Source organism: Lepidochelys kempii, chromosome 3 (genome assembly GCF_965140265.1).
Source record: "Lepidochelys kempii isolate rLepKem1 chromosome 3, rLepKem1.hap2, whole genome shotgun sequence".
Lineage (NCBI taxonomy): Eukaryota > Metazoa > Chordata > Testudines > Cheloniidae > Lepidochelys > Lepidochelys kempii.
Window position 1 is genome coordinate 44,009,268 of NC_133258.1, and position 25,987 is coordinate 44,035,254.

A 25,987-nucleotide genomic window follows, 5' to 3' on the forward strand; every position below is an offset into this window, starting at 1 on the left:
TGATTTGAGTCATTCCATCCCTAGCCTCCAGGGTCTTCACACCACCTTTCTGTGTTGGCCTATAGGGGAACCTAGGTCCTCTCCCCCCTGTGGGTTCCAGCCCGGAGACCCAGTAATAAGCAAAGAAGGTTTGTCTATACAGACTCCTCATGTCTTCCCAGTTTGCTTCCTCCCTGGGCTTCTTCCTACCTCAGCGTGTCTTTTGACTTTTTCCACAACCCCTTCCAAGGGGTTCTTCTCATGCTCCAGAACCTCTCAAAGTTCACCCTTCTTTTGGGACAGAGGCTTACAAGACATTGCCCAAAGCATTACTCCCAAAAAAACAAATTCCAAATGAAAATATAAACTTAAATCACTGCTGCCCTCCTCAGGCATGAAACTTCCATCCCTCTTAAGTTTCTCTGTACTTCTTTCCTTAGTTGAATACCAGCTTCCCTGGAGTTTTGCCCCTATCTTCGGGCCCACCACAATACCTTACTCTTCCCTTGTGGTTTTCCCCAGTTCTCTTTTAAAATGATTCTATCAGGCCCTTCCCAAAGAACAGAAACTCTCTCTCTTTCTCTCCCAACTGAACTCTCTCTTTCTTTGTGGGGCTTCCTAACCTTTTCCTAGCTGTGTCCAATAATTGCAATTAAGCCACCCAATCAGCACCATCTGGGGAAATAGTTGCTGAATCACAGGAAAAGCTGTCCCCAACTCCTCTTAAAGACCCAGCCAGCGCATGACAGGCTTCAATTATATACAGACTGAATCAAGCATCTCCATGTGATTGCACTGGCGATCACTATGCAGCCTTTTTTCACTGTGGTGAACCAGCTCCCCCCCATAAGTACAAATTTTATCAAAAATATGCTCTTGTGTCTGTACTAGAAAGGTGACGTTTCCTACCTCATAGCATCATTAGATACTTTATAAACTGATCAGCCCTCCAAGCAAATACGTTACCATGTTTTTTTTTCTTATGTAACCACATCTGTGATTTCCCACCCAGTATGTGGCATGCAAGTAGTAACATGCAGCCCTAGCTGCTGCTACTGCTACTTTTAGCTGCAGCTTCTTGGGCTGCTCATTGCCTTACGCCCAGATTGATGGCAGCAGTGGCAGATGGTTTTAAAAAAATCCCTTCAGTTCACATCACTGATGCTTTGTATGAACATCACATATACTTTACTGTTTTCTGTTGTTATTTTTTTGTTTTTCCTAGGCACTTGAGCACATGCCTACCTTTAGCTATATGAGAAGTATCATTGACTTCAACAGGACTAATCATGTACTTAAAATTAACCAAGTGCTTACATGCTTTGCTGGGTAGGAGCCTTTCTGAAGATTTGAAGTGAAATTTGAGCCTTGATTGGTTTCAATTATGGCTCATGTAGGAAATTTTATTAAACATATAAATTCCTTCTGGTGAAATATTTTGGAGTGGCATACCCCATTCTAATGATTAGAGATTTAATCTAGGTTTTAGAGTAGTAGCCGTGTTAGTCTGTATCTGCAAAAAGAAAAGGAGGACTTGTGGCACCTTAGAGACTAACAAATTTATTTGAGCATAAGCTTTCGTGAGCTACAGCTCACTTCATCTAGTATCCAGTCTTCTAAAAAATACAAAGTCCAAGGAGTGGGCTCATTAAATAAACATATTATCCCTAAACTTCTCATGAAACCTAAGGAGAAAACAGAGACTGTGTCTGTAACTTTCCTCATGTCATGATACCCCTGATCAGAGTCCATCTTGCAAATAGAACAATAAAGAGATGTAATCCAGTTTTCTCTTGAAAACAACTTTCTGGCTATTATGAGATTAGAACTAAAATTCATACTTTATACTTCAAAAGTGGATGCTTTAGCTGGTAGAACTTCCCAATTAGAAATTAGGATGGAGGAGATGGGAAAGAAACAGAGGGAAACAAAGAGCAAGTTTCTGAAATGGAAATACATGACTCCTTATGAAGGCTAGTGCATTCTTTATAGAAAGATAAAGACCATGGAATACCACATAAAACCAAATATTATTCACAGGGGTTTCCTTTGATAACAGCTGAGGCAACCTTTTCAAAGTTGTTTTTTCTAATTCTCTTGATATTTTTAACTCTCCTGTTTCGGTCTCAAAGGAATTTTGAATATCTAATAAAGATACTGTTTATGTGCCCTCAATTATATCTGCTCAACCACTTTTTACTGTTATTGTTTCTTGTAACCCATCTATTGATCAGGAGAGACTGGTGAGATGTTTATGGAAATAGAAAGACAATCTTCTTTATGAAGAGCAAAGGATAAATAAATCTTTAATGATGGGGCTGAGGTTACCCATGCTTATGGAAAGACATTACTTTTATTTTGCCTAGTGATTTGATCTCCCTGGGCTCTCTGATTTATTTCCTGCAAAGTTGCAGCTCTGAAAAAATGTGTATATTTTCTTATGATGAGGCTCCAAAGTCCTTTTTGATGTCCCAGATTTATAATGAAGAATATAACTCTGACACTGAATTAACTTACTCTGTGGTACTTAATTTTTGAACTATCATCTTCAGCCAATTGTTCACATTATGCAAAGTCATTTGAGCTCAGAAATCTAACAAATGATGTAGTACAACCCCCAAAACAGAGTAAATGAAGGAAAAACATTCAATTTTCATAAATTCATAGATTATAGAGCCAGATGGGACTACTGTAATAATCTAATCTGACCTCCAGGTTATAGGATTTACTTGAATTAATTCCTGTTGGAACTAGAGCATATCATTTAACAAAACATCCAATCTAGATTTAAAGATTGCCATTGATAGAGAATCTCTTGGTGAGTTCTTCCAATAGTTACCCTCACTGTTAAAAGTGTGTGAATCTGAATTTGTCTAGCTTCAGCTTCCAAAAAATGGATTTTATTATATTTTTGTCTGCTAAACTGAAGAGCCCTCTTCTCAAATTTCAGTTCCCTATCTACATAATGATAGACTATGATTAGGTCATTCCTTAACCTTCTCTTTGATAAAGTAAACTCACAGAGCTCTTTGAGTCTATCACTATTAGGCATGTTTTCCCTATCCTTTAGTCTCGTGGCTCTGAACCCTCTCCAGTTTTTCAACTTCCTTCTTGAATTCTGGACATCAAAATGAGACACAGCATTCCAGTCACAGTCTCACTAGTGTCAAATATGAAAGGTAATATAACCTCTGTACTTCTACTCTATATTCCCCTGCTTGTACATACAAATTTCACATTGATCCTTTTGGCCAATAACATCACACGGGAAGCTCATGCTCAGCTGGTTATCCATCATAAATTGCACATATTTTTTTGGAATCACTGCTTCCTAGGATAGAGTCTCAAATCCTGTCAGTATGGCCTGCATTCTTTGTTTCTAAATCTATGACTTTACATTTGCCATATTGAAATGCATATTGTTTGCTTGTGCAGTTGGTTCATAGTATAGATGGATCAACAAAGCTGCTATTACTTTTTAATTCTCAAAGAGCAGTGGATTGCATTTTTCCTGAAAGACAACAAACAAAGTTGTATTACACTGAAAGTTTCCAGAGTAGCTCGATTAATCTCCAGTTAAATGTCAAATATGCACTAACATTATCAAGAATGTTTCCATCTTACTCCAGTTGGACAGGCTAATTCATAAGAATTTTATATCCGCACATAATATGCCTTTCCTGGAACTGTGAATTCATTCACTGTTTTGTTTACTGCCACCTGTGTATTCATATGCATTCCTGTCTATAGTGTTTATGGTATTCTTGAGTTTTTGCAGTCTGCTAGACTCATTCAGTATTATAGGATGTTATTTCAAATACAGTATCCATTAAAAATCAATCATTGATAAAAAATAATAAAAAAGACAAATTAGCAATCCAGAAACAGGGTATTTTTTTTTAAAAAAAAAATCATTAAGGCAAAGAAACAGCAAAGTATGCATGAGTACTGACAGTATAAACTTTTAAGTGCATCTGATGACATTGTAAAATATTGATAGGACTATAGATTTAGGTTGTATATTTGAGAAGTCTTACAGGAACAGACCAATTTAAAGTCCATGATTCCTTTTGTGGTGGCTAAGCTAATGGACTGGAAAAAGAAAGGTCTGCATTTTTTTAAACTTGTTTTAATATAGTCAGGTATATAATGCAGAGAGCACAAGTTTTATGAGCTTGTGCAAATCTGCTCCACTAAAGAACACTGTATCTGTATTCTGCACCTGCTGAAACTTCCAAGTTGTTCTTAAAGGGGAACTCCAAATAGAGCATGTTGCTGTGATACATCCTGGAAAGGAATGAGCTATCATGGAAAGTTCTGTATCAGCAACCTGCTAGCAGACCAAGATTAAAAAATAAAAATGAGAAACACCATGGCTGCTGTTTGGGAGTCCAAGAACAGTTGGGGTGCAAAAGTGTCCCCAAACCTTAAATCTTCAAAGGGCTACTGTGCTCCATGAGTCAGTGTTATGGAATCCCTCTGTCTACTGCGGTAGCATTTGGTAAGAGCAACCATAGAGATGATGCACATACACAAATGATTTTCCAAGTCAAAGAAACAAATGTAACCGTTTCAGTTAGAGCAAGGATAAAATGAATAGAAAAAAAACCAACGCTTGAAGCCTTGGGTAGATTTATGTCTGTTTTTAATTATAGTTTCTGTGAGAGGCTTTTGTTAACCCAACAGCTGGCCTGTCTCTGGTATCTTCATGTTTTGCAGTCCCAAAAAAATAAGTTTTCAGCCAATGCATACAAAGCCCTTGTAAAATATTCAACATGTTCCTCTGGTTCTTGACTTCTCTGGTGAAAACACGCTTTTTTGTAAACCACATTTCTCTGAGTTATAAAGTATGCATATCAAATGTAGCCAGAGCTCTTTCATAGTCATTTTTGTGACTGTCTTCAGTAAAGTAAAAGTATTTAAAGATATTCTCTGCTTGCTTCCCCATAGCATAAATTAAAGAAGATACTTGAATATCTCTAGATTCCTGGTGGAGTTTTGTAGCAACTTGAAATATTGCAAAACACTACTTCCAGTCTGTCCATTTTGAAGGTTTGTAAAAGCTGAAGTTCTCTGAGGCAACAAAGAATGGCATGTTGATTAGATCAATCCTAAAACCTTTGTGGCTTTGTTCCTTCTGTTTGCAACCTTTATTGCTGTGTTCCTTCTATTTCTGCTCTCCTAACCTAAGGGTATGTCTACACTATGAAATTACTCCAATTTTACAGAAGTCGACTTTTGGGAACAGATTGCATAAAGTCGAGTGCATGCATCCACACTAAGCACATTAATTCAGCAGTGTGTGTCCACAGTACCATGGCAAGCATCAACATTCCAAGTGGTGCACTGTGGGTAGCTATCCCACAGTTCCTGCAGTCCCCGCTGCCCATTGGAATTCTGGCCTATGTTCCCAATGCCTGATGGGGCCAAAAATTTGTCACAGGTGTTTATAGGTAAATGTCATAGGTCAACCCTCCCTCCATGAAAGCAACGGCAGACAATCATTTTGTGCCCTTTTCCCTGGATTGCCAGAGCAGAGGCCATAGCACATCTCACCGTAGCAGCTATGACCATTGTAAACACCTCGCGCATTATGGTGCAGTTTATGCAGAACCAGAACCTGAAAAACCAGGTGAGGAGGTGATGGCAGTGCGGTGACGAGAGTGATGAGAACATAGACACAGATTTCTCTAAAACCGCGGTCCCCGGCAATTTGGAGATCATGGTGTGAATGGGACAGGCTCATGCCATGGAACGCTGATTCTGGGCCTGGAAAACAAGCACAGACTTGTGGGACTGCATAGTGTTGCAGGTTTAGGATGATTCCCAGTGGCTCCGAAACTTTCGCATGCGTAAGGGCACTTTCATGGAACTTTGTGACTTGATTTCCCCTGCCCTGAAGCGCAAGAATACCAAGATGAGAGCAGCCTTCACAGTTCACAAGCGAGTGGAAATAGCCCTGTGGAAGTTTGCAATGCCAGACAGCTACCGGTCAATCGGTAATCAGTTTGGAGTGGGCATATCTACTGTGGGGGTTGCTGTGATGCAAGTAGCCAACACAATCATTGAGCTGCTGCTATCAAAGGTAATGACTCTGGGAAATGTACAGGTCATACTAAATGGCTTTGCTGCAATGGGATTCCCGAACTGTGGTGGGGCTATAGACAGAACGCATATCCCTATCTTGGGACTGGACCACCAGGGCAGCCAGTACAAAAATTGCAAGGGGTACTTTTCAATGGTGCTGCACGCACTGGTGGATCACAAGGGACGTTTCCCCAACATCAACGTGGGATGGCTGGGAAAGGTTCATGACGCTCCCATCTTCAGGAACTCTGGTCTGTTTAAATGGCTTCAGGAAGGGATTTATTTCCCAGACCAGAAAATAACTGTTGGGGATGTTGTAATGCCTATAATTATCCTTGGGGACCCAGCTTACCCCTTAATGCCCTGGCTCATGAAGCCATACATAGGCACCCTGGACAGTAGTCAGGAGCTGTTCAACTGCAGGCTGAGCAAGTGCAGAATGGTGGTAGAGTGTGCATTTGGATGTTTAAAGGGTCGCTGGTGCACTACTGACTCGCTGCGACCTCAGCGAAACCAATATTCCCATTGTTATTGCTGCTTGCTGTGTGCTCCACAATCTCTGTGAGAGTAAGGGGGAGATGTTTATGACGGGGTGGAAGGTTGAGGCAAATTGCCTGGCCGCTGAATAGGTGCAGCCAAACACCAGGGTGATTAAAAGAGCACAGCAGGAAGCGTTGTGCATCAGAGAAGCTTTGAAAACCAGTTTCATGACTGGCCAGGCGTGTGATACTTCTATTTGTTTCTTCTTGATGAAAACCCCCCCTTGGTTGACTCTAATTCCCTGTAAGCCACCCTCCCTCTCCCCTTCGATCACAGCTTGCTTGCAAAGGAAATAAAGTCACTATCATTTAAAAACCATGTATTCTTTATTAATTGATTATAAAAATAGGGAGATAACCCACAAGGTAGCCTGGGATGTGGGAGGAGGGTAGGAGGGAAGGAAAAGACCACTTCAAAACTTGTTGAATGACAGCCTTCTGTTGCTTGGCCTGTCCACTGGGATGGAGTGGTTGGGTGCCCGGAGCCTCCCCTGCCCCCGCGTTCTTGGGCATCTGGGTGAGGAGGCTATAGGTAGGAGGGAGGGTGGTTAAACAGGGGCTGCAGCGTCAGTCTGTGATCCTGCTGCCATTCCTGAACCTCCACCAGATGCCGGAGCATGTCCGTTTGATCCTGCAGTAGCCCCAGCGTTGCATCCTGCCTCCTCTGATCTTCCTGCCGCCACCTCTCATCTTGATCGTCCCTCCTGTCCTCATGTTCATTGTCCGCTTTCCTGTACTGTGCTACTGTGTCCCTCCACACATTCTGCTGAGCTCTGTCAGTGCCAGACGACTGCATGAGCTCAGAGAACATTCATTGCGCGTGTGTTTTTTTTGCCACCTTATCTGAGATAGCCTTTGGGATGGTGGAGGGAGGCCTGAAACATTTGCAGATGCTGGAGGGAAAAAAAAGGGAGTGAAGTATTTAAAAAGATACATTTTACAGAACTTTTGGTTCGCAAAAAGAAAAGGAGTACTTGTGGCACCTTAGAGACTAACCAATTTATTTGAGCATAAGCTTTCGTGAGCTACAGCTCACTTCATCGGATGCTTATGCTCAGATAAATTGGTTAGTCTCTAAGGTGCCACAAGTACTCCTTTTCATTTTCCAGAACAATGGCTATACTCTTTCACAGTGAACAACACTATTCACATTACATAGCACATGTGATTTTGGTACATGGTCGCATTTTGGATCTTATATTGAGTGCCTGCGGCTTTGGTGTTAGAGATCACACACGCAGTGCCGGGCAACAGAATTCAGCTTGCAGGCGGCCATGGTAAGCCATAGTCTTTCGGCTTCTGAAATCTTCATAACAGCAGCGCCCTCCTCTCCCATACCAAGCAAAGCCTGTTGAGTTGGCCATTTAGTGCTGCGGTTTTCGTGTTAACGTGCAGCAGTAGAAACCAAACTAACCCCGCCACATCCAATTCTCTGGGATGATTGCTTTACCCCTCCCCCCACCACATGGCTGGTAACAAGGAAGATCCCTGCTAGCCAAACACGAACAGCTCAGCGCCAATGCCTGCCCCCACCACTAGGCTAACTGCGGGGAGGATTTCTTTTCAGCCACAGGCAGACAGCCCAGTAGGAACGGCCACCTCTGAATGTCACCTTAATTAAATTCCCCTATTTCAACCAGGTTACCATGAATGATGTCACTCTCCTGAGGACAACACAGAGAGATAAAGAACGAATGTTGCTTGAATGCCAGCAAACACCGGTACCATACACTGCCAGGCTTTGTCATGCAATGATACCAGATTACTTGCAACTAGCATGGTGTGGTAAAATGTCCTACCATGGAGGCTGCTCTCCCCAGAAACCTCTGCAAAGGCTTTTAGAGTACCTCCAGGATTTCCACTCCATCCCCAGACTTTTCCAGTAGCTGCCCTGGCCACGAATGCATCCCATGTTCTCAGGGCAAATTAATCATTAAAAAAAGCTTGCTTTTAAAACATGTATTATATTTTAAAATGTACACTCACCAGAGGTCCCTTCTCTGGCTTGATTGGGTTGGGAGGGTATTTCAGTCAGGGTGATAAAAAGATCCTGGCTGTTGGGGAGAATGGTGTGCTGTGTGCTCTCCACAAGCTCAACCTCCTCCTCATCATCTTCTCCGTCTGCAAAATCCTCAGGCATGGTGGAGAGTACCCCATCATCGGAGTCCATGGGCAGGGGTAGGGTAGTGGTGGCGGCCCCCCCTAGAATTGCATGCGGCTCAGCGTAGAAGCGGCATGTCTGGGGTTCTGTCCCGGAGCATCTGTTTGATTCTTTGGTTTTCTGGTACGCTTGTCTGAGCTCCTTAAGTTTCACGCGGCACTGTGTTGCATCTCTGCTGTAGCCTCTGTCCCTCATGGCCTCAGAGATTTTTTTGAAATGTTTTGGCATTTTGTCTTTTGGAACATAATTCTGATAGCATGGATTCGTCTCCCCGTACAGTGATCAGATCCAGTACATCCCATTCAGTCCATGCTAGAGCTCTTTTTCAATTCTGGGACTGTATGGTTGCCTGTGCTGATGAGCTCTGCATCTGTTAATGTGCTGAGGAGCTCGACTGGCTGATGAGCTCGCCTGGCCAAACAGGAAATGAGAATCAAAAGTTCCCTGGGCTTTTCCTGTACACTTGGCCAGTGCATCCGAATTCAGAGTGCTGTCCAGAGCAGTCACAATGGTGCACTGTGGGATAGCTCCTGGAGGCCAATACCGTCGAATTGTGTCCACACTAACCCTAATTCGAAACGGTGATGTCGATTTCAGTGCTAATCCCCTCGTCGGGGAGGAGTACAGAAATTGATTTTAAGAGCCCTTTATGTCAACAAAAATGGCTTTGATGTGTGGATGGGTGCAGGGTTAATTCGATTTAATGCTGCTAAATTTGACATAAACTCATAGTGTAGACCAGGCCTAAGTCAATCGTAGAACTATGTGACTTAGCAAATTGCATTTACTGTTTAACCTTCAGAGGTTCTTTGGATGCAATGAGCAAATTTTACTTTCTCTGAGGGATAATTGCCAATTAAATAAAAATAAATAATAATACCCATTAAAAGGCATGATCCAAGGATCATTGAAGTAAATGTGAGTTTTTGACTGACTTCAGTGGGCTCTGCATCAGGCTTGTATAGCACTTTTCACAAGGACTTCAAGCGTATAAATGTATGTTTGTATATTTATCAATGTAAGTAACCCACATATGAGCTGCCCTCTCCTAAAGTCCTGTTTGTGATGTTGTCCAGTCTCCTGAAGTTCCCTCAGACTCAACTAACTATTGGTCTTTGGCTTCTCTGGATCTCAGCTCTCCAGAGCTCTCTGTACAAGCCATTGAGACTTTTCTGACTTGAAACAACATTTTTCATGGCCTTTGACTCTCAGCTTTATTTATAAAGTGCAATTTACTACTCTGACATAAGTATAAACTGACCTCCCATTTCCCCCAATTAATGGCTTTAAATTTTAGCCTTTTTTCTCGCCTCTCATGTGACTGTCTCCAGTAGTTGTTGGCAAAAAAATATTCACTATGTAGCAACATCAGCTAAAGTAGTTTTTTGTCTTTGTGCAAGGAGAGTAAAATCCCAAACATTTTAGTCATTTGATTTACAGACTAAACTTTTTGCATCGTACTAGTTAGTGCAGATGTTGCTGGTAACCTCTAACCAAAGTTCACAAAGCTTTTATTTGCAAAAAGAAAAGCAGTACTTCTGGCACCTTAGAGACTAACCAATTTATTGAGCATAAGCTTTCGTGAGCTACAGCTCACTTCATCGGATGCATATAGCTCACGAAAGCTTATGCTCAAATAAATTGGTTAGTCTCTAAGGTGCCACAAGTACTCCTTTTCTTTTTGCGAATACAGACTAACACGGCTGTTAGTCTGAAAGCTTTTATTGTTCGCTTTGTTTGAAATTAGCCCTCATGTCGATAGTCAGTACTAGGCCTATGTGTACCACTTATTTCCCACTGGAGCCCTCAGAATTGGGACTTCTAAATGGTGCACGTAGGCCTTGCATTAGCCATCGGCATGGGGGATAATTTCATGCAAAGTGAAAAATAGAAGTTAATTGAACTTGGTGAACCAAAACCACTGTCTCAGAGCATGCCCACACATCAAAACCCAGCACTGCAGCTCTTCTGCCTCAGTTTCCTCACAGTAATCTTCATACTACTCCCACTGTAGAGGTTGCTTGACTGTCCAGCCAAGCCATTTTAAAGCATTCAACATCCTTCTGGGGTAATTAAGTCCCTTAGTCCAAGACTAAAACAAAAGAGTGTTCAACCCCAGAAACTCAGCCTTCGTTCCCCATCCTTTTGGGCAGACTCCCAGAATCAACACCCTATCTCACTAGCGGCCAGCTCCTGGGCTCCAGTCAACCCAGCTATCTGGGTCAGGTCTACCCTCTGTCAAGAGCTTTGGCCAGCCACAGTCCCCAGATAGCTCCTTGCTTGAGCCTGGCTCCTGGCCTCACATCAGAGCAGCATGTCTGCCATGTTCCCCAGCCAGCCCTCAACTGCTGGGCTTTACTCCTCAGTAAGGAATTAATAAACACAACCTTTGGTCTTACCTAGGCTCTTCTTCCAACTCAGTCTCTACACATGAAAATTGCCCTCTGCAGACACTTCACCCCAACCCAAGTTCTGCAGAGCCATTTTGCCACTCTTCTGGCAGAGTGATGCCTTCCAGGGCTTTTTCTCCTCTCTGGCTGCCCTCTCTCCTCAGGGCTAACCACAGGAATCTCTCCTCCTCTTCCCTCCTGGTTCTTTCCCCCTGGCTGCAGAGGATTCAGACACCTTTCTTTTACGGAACTCCCTCCTTGCTTCCCCTTCCTCCTTTTAAGTCCCAGACCCTGTGCAGTTGTAACAGGCTTATTGAATAGGGTTGACTGGCCCCAGGCCTCTTGGACCTTAAAAGGGCAGGCCACCCTGTTATACATGGTTAGATGTTACTAGCAACATCTGCACTAACTAGTATTCAGCAAGATTTTTATTTTTTAACTGTTACATAGGCCTTGTGCACTGGGGGTATTTCTCCTGCAAACCTTTCACGTCCATATCTACATATACAACATTGCATACACATCAGAACAGCCATACAATAAAATAGCCATAAGTCTTCTCTGCTCACTTCCCACTGAAATTTGACATCACACACTAAAACACACATGGCATACTCCCTTTCGGATGCCACTTGGTATTACCATATCTGCTTTTCTCTTTTCAGTTGCAACCAAGAAAAAGGACTAGGCTGTTTTACTATAGATAATAGTGGGCTACCTTTGCCCATTATCCTGGTATTCAGTACCTCATACTTTTGCCTTAAACTTGCTTCAGAATAAATTAACCAAAACAACCCCCTCCTGAATTAAAAGCAAGCCCCCAAGAGAACCACATCCATCTGCAAAAAATTCTATCAAGGGAGCAAGAAATGTATCAGATAGAATTCTAATATTTACCCATTTGAACTTCACAGAATTTGGTAATAACAACTATTCCCTCAGTTTGTAAGTGACCATACCGCCGCTCTCTCAGCCAGCAACATGTTTTTTTCTGCTGATTCAAATAGCCTTACAACAATCTCTCTTCTCTCTTTTCGCTCAGTGCCAATTACGTGCAGAATTTCTGGAATGGACTCTGTTGGAAAACATATGCCAGCTAGGAAGACAATAAGCCTTCCAACTACTCTCCCTACCTGCTTCTAGTGCAAATAGATATTTGCTGTAGCCCACTTTGTGGGTTGGTCTGTGTTTGGCACTGTTAGCATTATCATTACCACCTTCTTGGCCATGAGACATTCAGCTAGGTACTGTTTGAAAGAAATTGAAATAATTTATTCTGAGATCACCAATTTCCACTTTAGTTGCACTGTCAAATGAACCATGGAATCACTTTGCAACCTGAGGCCCCAATCCTGTTCCTACTGAAGTCAATAAGAGTTATGTCATTTCAACAGAAGGTGGATCAGACCCTGAGTGATACAATGGCCACCCTGTATAAAGATAAATAATGGACTTATATAGGTCCCTGCTGTATACAGTATGCTTCTTGTTCTGTTTACTTACAAGTTCTTGCACGGAGAAAGCCTTTATTGAAGGTTTCAGTGTAGCAGACGTGTTAGTCTGTATCCGCAAAAAGAAAAGGAGGACTTGTGGCACCTTGGAGACTAACAAATTTATTTGAGCATAAGCTTTCATCACTTCATCCAATGAAGTGAGCTGTAGCTCATGAAAGCTTATGCTCAAATAAATTTGTTAGTCTCTATGGTGCCACAAGTCCTCCTTTTCCTTTATTGAAGGTCTCTTTATGAGTCTGTCCTTTTGCCTTACAGAGTTATCACTCACCACACTCCACAATTCCACTATTTCTTATTTGCTGGGACTTGTAAGAGATCATACATGAGCCAATAGATTTTATTCCTTTGCAGGTTTAATAGTCAATCTTTCAGTGTCTCTTTCTGGAAGTGGTGCCAACAAAAAGGTGTAATACCTGCCAGTAAGTGGCTGAATCTTTTCAGGAACATGAAACTTGCTAAGTGCAAGCTTTATTAAAGCATTAGGAATAGAACCACATGCATTAGCCAGGTCAAGGCAAGTTACAGCTCAATTGCTTCTGTCTCCTTTTTGTTTCATGAATGAATTGATCTCTCATATTAAAGTATTCCCAAGAATTCTTAGTTTCCAGGCACTCATCCCTTTTGCACAGAGCTATCTAACTATTTATCTGCTAACACAGCTTTTGGGGCATTGCCTTGAAAAGTATATATTGTCCTCTGTTTAGCAGAGAAATTGATCTAGACTGTTGGATATCTGTTGACGCTTTGACTCTTGATCTAAAGCATCCATCCAGTTTATGCTACATCCTCAAAGTATTTCCTGATCTGCTGACCAGTTTCAGTAATAGCTTCAAAATTTGTAACATTTCCTATGAACTTTCTAAGCCAACCCACTCAGCCTTGGTATTGACACTGATATTGGCTATATAATACCCTCTTATTTTGTTTTCATGTTGTTTGCTGCTGAAACAAAATATAACAGAGTCAAACTGAGTGCTGAGGCTGAGCTGATATAACTTGCAGGCTAAAGGGATGTATTCCAAGAGTGTATCAGAAAAAGCATTAGGGTGATCATAGGAAGATCATATTTTAACTCATATCTTTTTACAGCTCTTCTGTATTTGCAACAACTTCATATCAGACTTCTTTACACCTATCCACCAACACGTATATTGGGCCATTTTACATGTGATTTTTGAATTTCCTGTCTGATGGACTCTTCTCTCCTATGATTCAGGTAAAAAATGTACATATAAATGTTCACACATTATTGTCTCATGGCCTGTAGACAGTATCATATGGGATACTAAAAACAATCCACTGTGGGGCTTTCCTTTTCACTGATCTGAGTGAAGAGCACTATTGCATTTGTACCTCTGTCCTTTTCATTGGGTTTTACAGCACATACTGCTAACTCATTCATTATTCTGAGACCTCTGAAGCATGGCATAGGGATATAGGTTTATTATGCCTCAGTTTACTGAGACCTTTTAATACATTAAGACTCTGTTAGGGAAAGAACCAGAAGTTTTATTTAATGCAACCAACTTTGCAGTTGGCCTACCCCAAAAAGAATAACACTATGTGGACTGGCCCAGTACATGCTAGCCCTGTATAAAATCTTAAGGTAAATTCCTATTTTGAATGTTTCAGATTTTGATTGGGCACAGAAGGGAATTCCTGTACACTGTAAGTTGAGCTAAAAACAGCAGTCAAACTTTCCTAGATTTTCTGGCTTTGTGTGAGAACTTTGATATTTTTTTAAATAAGTACTTTACATTCAATCTCCTTTTTATGACAGTTAAATGGGGGTCAAGCTTTTAACAAAATTTATTATCCAGTAACAATATTTATTCTGCTGTGGGAAGGTTTATTATACAAAGCTCATCATACAGCAACGTGGTTTAGTATAGCCCTGATATAGTATTAAAATTTGTTGTGAAAATTCACCGGCATTCACATGAGATTTTAGTTCAAGTAAATATTTGAAACATGAATTCAATGTTATGTCCTGTCCAACAGCTGGATCTTCCTCCCATTGCAGTGAATGGAAGTTTTGTTACTAACTTCAGCAGGATTAGGTTTTACTCATTGTAGACAGAATTTGTAACTCTTACTCAGATTATACAATGCCTTCTCACACAGATAGTCCTATTGACTTCAATGGACATATTCACATAAGTACTCTCCAATGGGTGAAATTTACACATAGCCTATGCATCTATAACTCTATATTCCCAATGGTTAGATGAAACAACCTGAAGATATTGCAAGCTGAAATCTCCTCCCTCTGGTTGAGAGTGTTTACCCATCATTTGTCACCGTGATACGGTTTATAGGTAGAGTTGGATCCCCATCTGTTGTTGGATGACTACATGCAGATATGTCCTTTAACACTTTACCATCTGTGCCTACCTGGCAGATTGCAACTTTATCTTTCAGGTACAGGCCTTGCTACCAGATCCCTACCTCTGTCACCCTGAGACTGGATTACTGTGGTGTGCTCATTGTAGGCTTTAAGGCTATACTTTAAATCTATCTACAAACTTCAGCTGATGCAGAATATGGCAACCTGCTGGTCAATCAATGCCTCTTCATGGCAAAATGTTACCAGGGCTCTGGGAACTACACTGGCTGCCTATTGGTTTTTGTATAGAATTCAAGGTGTCAGTTTTGACTAACAAAGCATTCACTGGCTTGGGATCAGCCTCCTTGAGAGATTGCCCCTCTCCGCAAGTCATACTGCCACAGGTGCAATAGGCAGAGGCCTTTGAGCTTGGTCCCTCCCTCTCATTATGAAAGGGAAGGGGGTTTTTTAAAGGGCTCCTTTTCTTTCAAATACTCTACTCATCAAGATCCAAAACAGCCCAATGTGTTGACCTTCTGGGCATGCTGAAAAGCCCATCTGTTTCAGCAAGCATCGGCAGAGATCAGAAACAGATGAGGGTGAGTTTGTCTGTTGTGAAAGGCCAAGGGAGGGTTTTAAGCTTTATCGGTCACATCATGTGTGGTAGGGAAAGGGGAAGAAGTGTTGCTGCAATGGTTGATTTTCACTTTGCATCTCCCACACTCTTGTGCTTTTAAAAATATGCAAAGGGTGCCCAGAATTTTGGATGTCTCTTTTCATTGTGGAGTTTGTTTAAAGCCATAATCTAAATAAATAAATACTAGAGCTTGTTAAAAAACAATCCATCTGAAATTATTCACCCATTTAGGGTCTTTATTTTTATTTTTTGCAAAAATTTTAAATTTATTTTAACCAGCTCTAATATATATAATCTGATTTAGTGCCAACATTTTCAAACATTGGGGTCTAAGGTTGGTCACCTAAATAGGCGTCCTGATTTCTATAATATCTGGGCAGACACAGCTCCGATTGACTTCCTACATGTTGCGTTGAGTGATGTATTCTTTGCTTATAAAGCTGTAACAGAAAGGGACAAAGTATAGAGCCTTTCATTCCATATTGGCTACCACAGAGTGTTGAGGCTATTGATGTTTGTCTTAACAAGAGCTTAATGAAGTTACACCATTAAATGTCCTGCTAAATAGCTGTTTTAAATGTGTTTTCTAACTTCTATCAGACTTGCATCCAAGGACCTCAAAACATTTAACAATCTTGTTTTGATAAGGAGTCACCAAATGGTGATGTTTTACAGAGTCTTACATGTTCTTTTTCTTAGCGGGTAAGTAAGTTTTTATTCTTGGAAGAAAATGATGTTATCAGGTTTCCTTGGCAGTTCCTTGACGGACCTGTGTGGACCAGCAGGAGAGTTTGCTCTTTGCCTTGATCAATGCATCAAGAGTTTTTGTTCAGGCAGAGTTGTTCCCTGGGAGCTGTGGGTTAGTGTTGGGCTGAGATTCCTGAAAGAAGGGATCGCCTGCATTCTGTTTGTGACCTCTGCTGTTCCAGGATCCATGAACATGTGTATATAACAAATTGTAATAAGAATATACTGACCACATCATTGATTTCTCCTCCAGTGGGAAGCTGATGTGCAAGGTCCTGACATCTGCTACTGAGTGGCAAAGGGCTGGCAATATAAATGAATTAAGCCTCACAATACCCCAGTGAGGCTAGGAACTATTCTTCTCCTCATACAGATGGGGAAAATGAGGCATCAGTTTCAGCTAGTTCACTCAAGGTCACGCAGAAAATCTGTGGCAGCTTCAGGAATAGAACCCAGATTTTCTGGCTCTCAGTCTTGTGACATAACTAAGGCTCTTCTTTTGCCAGCCACATTATAGACTGTGAACTTTAAATATGGGCCTGAGGATTCCCCTTTTTGATTATGTAAGGGAACAGAGAAGGTCTTAGAGCCAATTTTTGCTCTTAGTTATGCCAATGTAAATCAGAAATCATGCCAGAAGAACTCCATGAAGAGGGAGAAACTCCAAATGTACATTGGTGTAAATGAGAAGAGTTTGACCCTTTTTCATACTATATTTGGCATGAAAAAGGTAGTTTTCTTTAGGCTGTGTTGTATAGAATGTGATTTCATAGTGAGACTCCAGGAGAATTTCTAACAGAGGCTACTCTAGTGGAATGCTATCACTTATGAAATTCTAAAATTGATATGTTCCTTTTACTGCTGCTGCTGTTATTAAATGCTCTCAGTTGATGGGCCAAAGGGCATTCTGAAGATGTTCACCATGTGAGATAAAACATTAGAAGTTTATTTCCAGAAAACCACATAATTGGTTGGAGGTCACTAAACCCTGGTTATTGCATGCCACTGTAATCTAAAAAAAATCGGTCCAAAATAATCAGAATGGAATTACTATAAATTAAGGTACACTTATGAAAACTAAAGTTATGCACCAACTTTTTGTCTCCTTTCTTTCAGATGGCAGCAGAATAAAATGGATTTATGGTACAACTACCTCTTAGCTACCCGCCAGCGCCTACTTCAAGCCCTGGCTATATCATATACTGAATCGCTGTCTTTATATACTGTAAAAGGGAAACTAATAGAAACATGATAGGAGATTTTCTGTCCACAGTAAATATGGGTTTATTTTGTGAGGTACTAAAAGGCCACAGACCCAAGTTAAATCTCAAAAAGAAACAGGTATGCTGAACTACCATTGAGAAATTTACAAACCCAAGTTTCTTTTTGCCAGCTGTGTTGACCAAATTATTCTTCAGATATCTGTACGGTGCATCACTTTTCATTTGCTCCTTTAGCAGGTATAAAAAGAAGGGGACTAACAAACTTCTGGGCATCATCCTCAGCTAGGACAAGTTGGCAAGCTCCATTAAAGTCAACACAGTTATGCTGATTTACGGCAGCGGAGGATCTGTCCCATCGCGTACAACTCCCCATTGGTAATGGTAATATAATCAGTACTGGTCAATGCATAGTGTTTATACGCAAGACTCATAAATAGTTTTAATCATTCCCACCACCCTCTAAAATTGAATTCTGCAAAATCCGGTTTTACCAGTCATGCTATGATAAGCCTGTGTGCATTTATATTTTCTTAGGAAATATTGCTCCTATTACCCCTATTCAGAGACCAGGGAGTATGGGCAGAAAAATGGTCAGGTCACTTAGTGGTTATGCTTAATAGCATACTAGAAATGCTTTGCCAGGTATATGGAGTAATAATCTATGTAACTACATTCTGGCTATTTTTCAGATCTATTTTCTTTTCTAAATAGATTTATAGAGCCCCTGGGGATGACATTTCCATTACTGCTAACCACAGGAGTATGTCCCTTAGAATGTTTGGGCCATAATGCTAATCAGAGCTGTAGCTGTGATTAGGAATGAAACCGCATTTAAAGAGTTTTATAAAGATGAAAGGAGATCTTTCTGTGATGCTGAATGTAAATTATATTCAATATAATAATTCTCTTATTGCAGTCTCAAAATATAACCGATTAAGGGAGAGCAAAATAAATATCTGAAATATTATTGCTGATTTAATCTTCTTGGTTTCAGTTTCTACATTTGGCCCTGGGACAGTATGGTTATTCCATATTCCTCATTAATGACCCCTGTAGATGAAGGATAACCTTTGTAAGGGCATCCCATTCAGTCTTCTTTACCTAGACCTAAGGTTAATTCAACATGGGTCTCCAAGGAAAAAAAATACAAGGGAGAGTGAAGGGAAAAGTCAATGTTAGAAAATCTGGCCTTCAAAACTGCTCTTTTTAAATAGAAATTCACTAAATATGATGTCAATCAATGCATCAGTTAGCTCACTGATCTAGGTGTATGAGTGCCCAAAGTTGGAGGAACAGGTCGAAATGTGGAGGAAACAATATTGAAACTTTCTCGCTGAGTCCTTCCATCAAATAGGATCGATCAACAGAAAGCAGTGTTAATTGAAGAATCTTTTTAGTCACTAGAAGAATCTGAATTCTTGTGGTGAGATTGTAATGTTATAATCTGTCCTGAGTAAGGGTTGGTGCATAGCTGCACAACCCAGGAGAAGATCAGAGAATGAATAGTGATTCATGGAGTCACAATTACTCCCCGTTTCCCCCTTGCTCTGTGGAATAGTAAGTTATGTCACTCTTTTTCCTGGAGCAACTTACTCCCCCATGTGTGCCTCGCCAGCTACTCTGGCAGGAAAGTAAAAAGGAACCATTCTAAGCATCCTCTCATTCACCACCCTTTTCTAACTGCTTGACCCTGAGGCCCAATCTTTAGATTATGTATTAATTATATTAATTACTTAAGAATCCCCAGTTATCACTTTGAGGGTTGACAGGTTTTTGTCCCAAGATCAGGCCTAACATTATTTAAATAACTTTATAATTGGGAACCCCGATGTGCACAGTTGCAACATTCATACTATAGGAACTCTTCTGTATTTACAAATATAATGTATTAATACATTTAGCACAGTCAGAAACACCTCAACTCAGTAAGGTAGATAGATATACTACAGAATGTACATCTGCACATCCATATACTCAGACCCTTGAAGAACAACCTGAAATGTTAGCCATCATCTTTCTTATTGCCATCACCTTCCCCATCATCACCAGTGGCCATCATTCCAGTACTTCCCAAGGACTACATTTCGATCTCCTACCACCCGTAAGCTGGGATGCCACTTTTATAATATGGTATGCTGACGCCGTTATGTTAGATTCATATTCAGTTGTGGATTTTTCCCCTTTTCCTTGTTTGTATTTCATCACCTTACTAATGTCGCAGTGTCTTTTTTCTATAGGTTAGAACATCAGTGATCTCAACTTATTATCATATATGTCAATTCGTTACCATGGCCCTTTTGTGGTTAGGTATCACATTTGTTATTTCTGTCCTAACGGGTTATTTCAGTTCTTTACAAGTTCCAAGTTGTTGTGCACCTGTTGAGTTCAAAAGGGTATAAACTTTGAAAGCCCCCTGTGCCAACCTACTTCAACACATGCTCTATGTTAAAGGTCGCAGTCATATATGGATCTTATGCTTTAGCTCATCACCATCTAAGTGAAAGGTCCCCAACATATGTATGCTAACTTTGCCTTAGCTGAACATACAGGATGTGACCTGTAGGTCCCTTGTGTTACAGCCAAAATATATTCTAATATAAACCTATTATAATAAAAGAAATTAAAAAAATAAGAAAATAAGAAATTTATAAGAAAAGATATATAGGCATGCAAGCAGGCTAGCTTTAGATGTATCTCAAATACCTATTATGAACATCAGTTCATTGCCAGGACATTTCTGTGGTTGACTCATGTACCTGTGGTCAGAACTTCCCCTTAAACTCTATTTTCAGTTCCCCAAATACTTGGGGTTTTCCACTGGGCTGTTTATCTGTGCAAAGTTTATAGACATCTTGTGCTTAAATTCACATTTGACACTGAATTGGTTGAATTCTGCTACAGGGTACTGGGAACTGACTGAGCATAATGTGTCAGGTATGCCATCCCCTTGGAAATATGCCTTCAATTTCCTGATCAGAGTTCTTGCCTAAGGGTATGTCTACACCGCAATAAAACAACCTGCAGCAATGAAACTCCGGTCAGCTGACTTGGGCTCACGGCGCTAAAAATTGCAGTGTAGATGTTCGGCCTCAGGTTGGAGCCCAGGCTCTGACACCCTGTGGAGGCAACACCATGGGTCTTTTATCGCAGTGTAGATGTACCCTGAGAGTTCTCTAGATAGTTCACCTCCCTGAAATTGGAGTACTACTCTCCTGTGATCATGGAGTTCCTGTTATTACAAGTGAACAGGTGCATTCTGACCTTTCCCCATGGATGCAATGGGATTTTATGTGCCTCCAGAGTCCCTTCTGTTGTTGATCACTATATTCTTTGCACATCTCACACTCTTCTGTGTATGCTTTCCTCTGGACATTCATCCCTGGACAGTAGTTGCATTCAATGGCTTAGAATCATAGAATATCAGGGTTGGAAGGGACCTCAGGAGGTCATCTAGTCCTCAAAGCAGGACAAATCCCCAACTAAATCATCCCAGGGCTTTGTCAAGTCTGACCTTAAAAACCTCTATGGAAGGAGATTCCACCACCTCTCTAGGTAACCCATTCCAGTGCTTCACCACCTTCCTAGTGAAAAAGTTCTTCCTAAAAGCCAACCTAAACCTCCCCCACTGCAACTTGAGATCATTACTCCTTGTTCTGTCATCTGCTACCACTGAGAGCACTCTAGATCTATCCTCTTTGGAACCCCCTTTCAGGTAGTTGAAAGCAGCTATCAAATCCCCCCTCATTCTTCTCTTCTGCAGACTAAATAATCCCAGTTCCCTCAGCCTCTCCTCATAAATCATGTTCTCCAGCCCCCTAATCATTTTTGTTGTCCTTCGCTGGACTCTCTCCAATTTATCCACATCCTTCTTGTAGTGTGGGGCCCAAAACTGGACACAGTACTCCAGATGAGGCCTCACCAATGTCGAATAGAGGGGAATGATCACGTCCCTCGATCTGCTGGCAATGCTCCTCCTTATACAGCCCAAAATGCCGTTAGCCTTCTTGGCAACAAGGGCACACTGTTGACTTATATCCAGCTTCTCGTCCACTGTAACCCCTAAGTCCTTTTCTGCAGAACTGCTGCCTAGCCATTTGGTCCCTAGTCTGCAGCAGTGCATGAGATTCTTCCATCCTAAGTGCAGGACTCTGCACTAGTCCTTGGTGAACCTCATCAGATTTCTTTTGAACCAATCCTCTAATTTGTCTAGGTCCCTCTGTATCCTATCCCTACCCTTCAGCGTATCTACCACTCCACTCTATTCTGAGGTCTGAAGCATATATACGGCTCATGATGTCAGAAGTGCTAAGCAAAATAATTGATTTTTTGGTTTGATGGCTAAACCAAAAAAAATTGGTTTGTTTCAAATCACAATTGAGGGGTTTTGTTCTGTTGATGAAATGAGGAGAAAAAAAAGGCAAAAAAAAATTCATTTGGGTAGAATATAATATTTTGAATGGTGATTGAAAATCACATTTTCTAAAACAAAGTGTTTTGGCATTTCTAAAGTTTCTAGGTGTGGGGTTTTGTTTTGTTTTTGCCAAAACTATTCACCAAATTTGACCTGAAGTCATGAGTAGTTTCAGTGCCCCCCAAAATGCATTTTAGATGCATATACTATTTTTTGAAATGTTTTCATCAATTCTAGGTGTCAGCGCTTAAATCTTCTGGGATCACTTCAGTCCCCTTCAAACAAAATATCTCCTTGTACACTCAACTCATCCCTCACTTGGTAGTATGGACTAATCTCCTGTGGTACCTGCTCCTTGTGATTTGGCCAACCCTCATGTATGAATTGTTTTACTGCCTGTTTGGTGCTTTGCTGAATTGCCTGGAGCCTCCCATCAGAGATGAAAAGATGTTGTAATACGTTGATAGAGTCTCTCTCATCCCACAGTGCCTTCTGGGCTGGACTTTGGAAGGTAGATCCTGCTCAAAGTATCTGCTACCAGGTGAGACTTTCTGGGTAAATTCTCATATCATAATGCTGGAGTCTCAACATCATGATGTGCTGTAGTTGCTTGGGGGCACTCAGCAATAGCTTCTTTATGGTGTTTTCTAATGGCTGGTGATCAGACTGCCTGCCTCCTGTGTGCCCAAAGGTGGGCTGATGGAATTTTTTCATTCCAAAGATCAGAGGCAGTATCATAGCCCCTTTCTGCATCTGTCAGGTCTCTGCTTGAAAATGCTATGGGATGCTGGCTTTGCATCAGTCCTGTTCCTAAGCCTTCTTCTAAGGCATAGTGCGTCTTCTGGTGCTAGCTGTTCCGAAGTGTTGTGGTACTTTAAAGAAAATCATAAGCAAGGTACCAGTACTACTCTTCCAAATGCTTGTTCTTGCATCTTGGATCGTTCTCACACTGCTTCATGTAGGGATAGTTGTCTCAAAGGTTCACAGGAAATAGCTGGCCATCCCTATAAATCAGTGGACTCACTTCACATCCTTTACTCTGGGCATTTCGTTATTGGTTCTAGTTTCTCAGAGTCCAGATGGAGTCCCTCAGAACATGCCAGCGGATATCCAATGTTGGGGACTTCAGTTCTCTTCAGTTTCAGCTTGTCTGCACTCAGCCGAATACCCCTCTCCCAGCACCTGTTTAGGTTTGTCACAACTTGATATCATGGTCCTTGATTGCCTTTTCCTTGACATCTCCTTCTCCTACCATGGGCTACAATCTTGATACTTGGGTCCCTCTGGTGCATGATTGTTTACCCAGGAACACCTCTGGGACTGGCAGTACTTTCCAAAAGGTGTGACAATGGTTGTCTGGTGGTTGGATGACACATCTAACTTAGTGTGCCAGAACCCATTCTTGGCATCACAAACAGTGAACAGTTTTGTCCTGGATATATTGGGTAAGATATGGATAGCAAATTTTCAATGCTCTGTTAAGTGGTTTGGTGTCAATACAGATACTCATGTTACCTAAAGGTTCTTTAGTGGGCCACTGATCCACTCTGTGAAGTTTCAATGGGTGCAATGATGCCTCTTTGCAGGCTTAACAGTTCCTTCAACAGCTCCGCTGGAGATAATGGAACTCTGTGTTTTAGTAATCTCACAGGCTGCACATGGAGGTCTATTTTCTACTTAATTTTGCCCTCTAAGTATCCATCTCCTTGAAATATGTCCATATAGTCTGTTAGAATGCTGGTCAGGGGACCTGGTGACTGTTCTTCATCTTCTCTCACATTGAGGAATTCTGGTGTTATACTCTGATCAAATCCATGGCTTTCACTGCCCTACTGCCCAGGTATTCCTATGTGTTCATTACTATAAACTCCTAGTGATAACATCTTGCTTTGTGAGTTTCTTATTGCAGTCCTGCATTTTCCCACTGGATTCAGAATGGTTTTAATGGGCATAATGAGCAGTTGGTCACAGCTCTCCAATCTAATAGTGCTGCTAATAAGTGTTGCTTGGATTACATTATAGCTTGCTCCACAATCCAGCTGGAAGCATACTGGTTGTTGATCCAATAGCATAGTTGCAAATAAGACTGGCAGTAGTTGAATGCCTGGCAGTCTTCTTCAGTGTGTGTACATTGAAGTGTGTGTACATTGAGTGCTAATGTCATACTGAACATATTGTCCTTCATTGGAAGTGTATTTATTATCAATCACTGCATTTACTGCTGCCTTTTTCTTCCTGGGGTAGCTGTGGTATTGGGACACCATGCTTCTTTTCCTCCCTACATTCCTTGCACTGTTGCCATGAGGCTAGGCATTTTTCTTTCAGCCTTTCATGTTACTTTCCACAGTATATACCCTGAACTATGGCTGTATTCCTGGTTGGTCATTCTGTTTCCTGCTTCCTGAGTTCCCTTAGCTTGAGTATACGTACTTGTTCTGAACTAGTGTCTATCATTGATTATTGCCCTAGACAATTCAGCTGTCCTTGCTATTTGGAGGCATTTCTCTAACATTAAATCTGTTTCTCCCAAGCTCTTCTGTAAGCTGGATTCATGTGACCCATAAATAATCTTCACTCTAATTAGGAACTCTAATGTCTCCAGAGTTATATGTGGATTCCAGAATTTTCAGCTATATAATTATATATTCCCTCTTCTGCTTCTTGGTTTTGGGGAATAAAAAAACAAATCCACACACTCTTTCTACAGTCTCATTGTGTTTGGGAGTCACTGTACTCAAACAGAGTACTCAGTTGTATCAATGTTTCAGGCATTATTCCTGGCAACAGTATCTCCCTTGCTTCTTGTCCTTTTTTGCCCAGTGAAATAGTAAAAAAAAAACCCACCTCTACCTTTATCCCCTCCATAAAACATAAAATCACTGATAAAGTTTGCAGATGACACACAAATTGAGGGAGTGGTAAAGAATGAAGAGTAAGGGTCACTGATGCACAGCAGTGTGGATTGCTTGGAAAGCTGAGCAGAAAAAAAATGCATTTTAATATAGCTAAATGTAAATGTAAATATTTAGGAACAAAGAATGCAGTCCATACTTAACAGGATGGGGACAGTATCCTGAGAAGCAGCAACTCAGAAAAAGACTTAGCGATCATAGTGGATAATCAGCTCAACATAAGCTCCCAGTGCTATTCTGGGCTCAAAAGGACAAATGAGATTCCACTGCTTCATTCATTCATTCAAGTAGGAATAGAGAGGTTATATTACCTCTATATTTGACACTGGAGTGGCTGCTACCAGTATATTCTATCCAGTTCTGGTGTCCACAATTCAAGAAGGACGTTGATAAACTGGAAAGGGTTTAGAGCCACAAGGTGATTAAAGTCTTGAATTCCTTATAGTGAGAGACTCAAGGAGCCTAATCTGTTTGGTTTACCAAATAAAAAGTTAAGGGATGACTTGATCATATTCTGTAAGTACCTACATACATAGGGAACAAATATTTCATAATGAGATTTTCAGTTTAGCAGAGAAAGGTGTAACAAGATCTGATGGCTAGAAGCAGAAACTAGACAAATTCAGTTTGGAAATTAGGTGTTACTTTTCAACAGTTAAGGTAGTTAACCATCAGAACAATTTAGCAAGGGTTGTGTTAGATTCTCCATTTAGAAGTGAAAACTTCTAAATCAAGATTGGATGTTTTCCTAAAAGATATGCTCTTGTTCAAACAGGAATTATTTTGGGGAAGTTCTATAGTCTGTGTTATGCAACAGGTAAGACCAAATGATTACAGTGGTCCCTTCTGGTCTTAGAGTCTGTGAATCGATTAATCTAGTCAGCTCTGTATACAGAATCAGTTCTTGCTTCCAATGCTTCCATGCACATGCAAGGTTTTTTGTCTTGACACCAAGCTTTTATGTTGGTCTAAGTCCCTCTGTATTGCCTATTTGCTCTGTTCCTAACTGCTGCTTTGTTTTCCTGTTAAGCACACCGTTTCCTTGCTGTGGGTTTCACTAT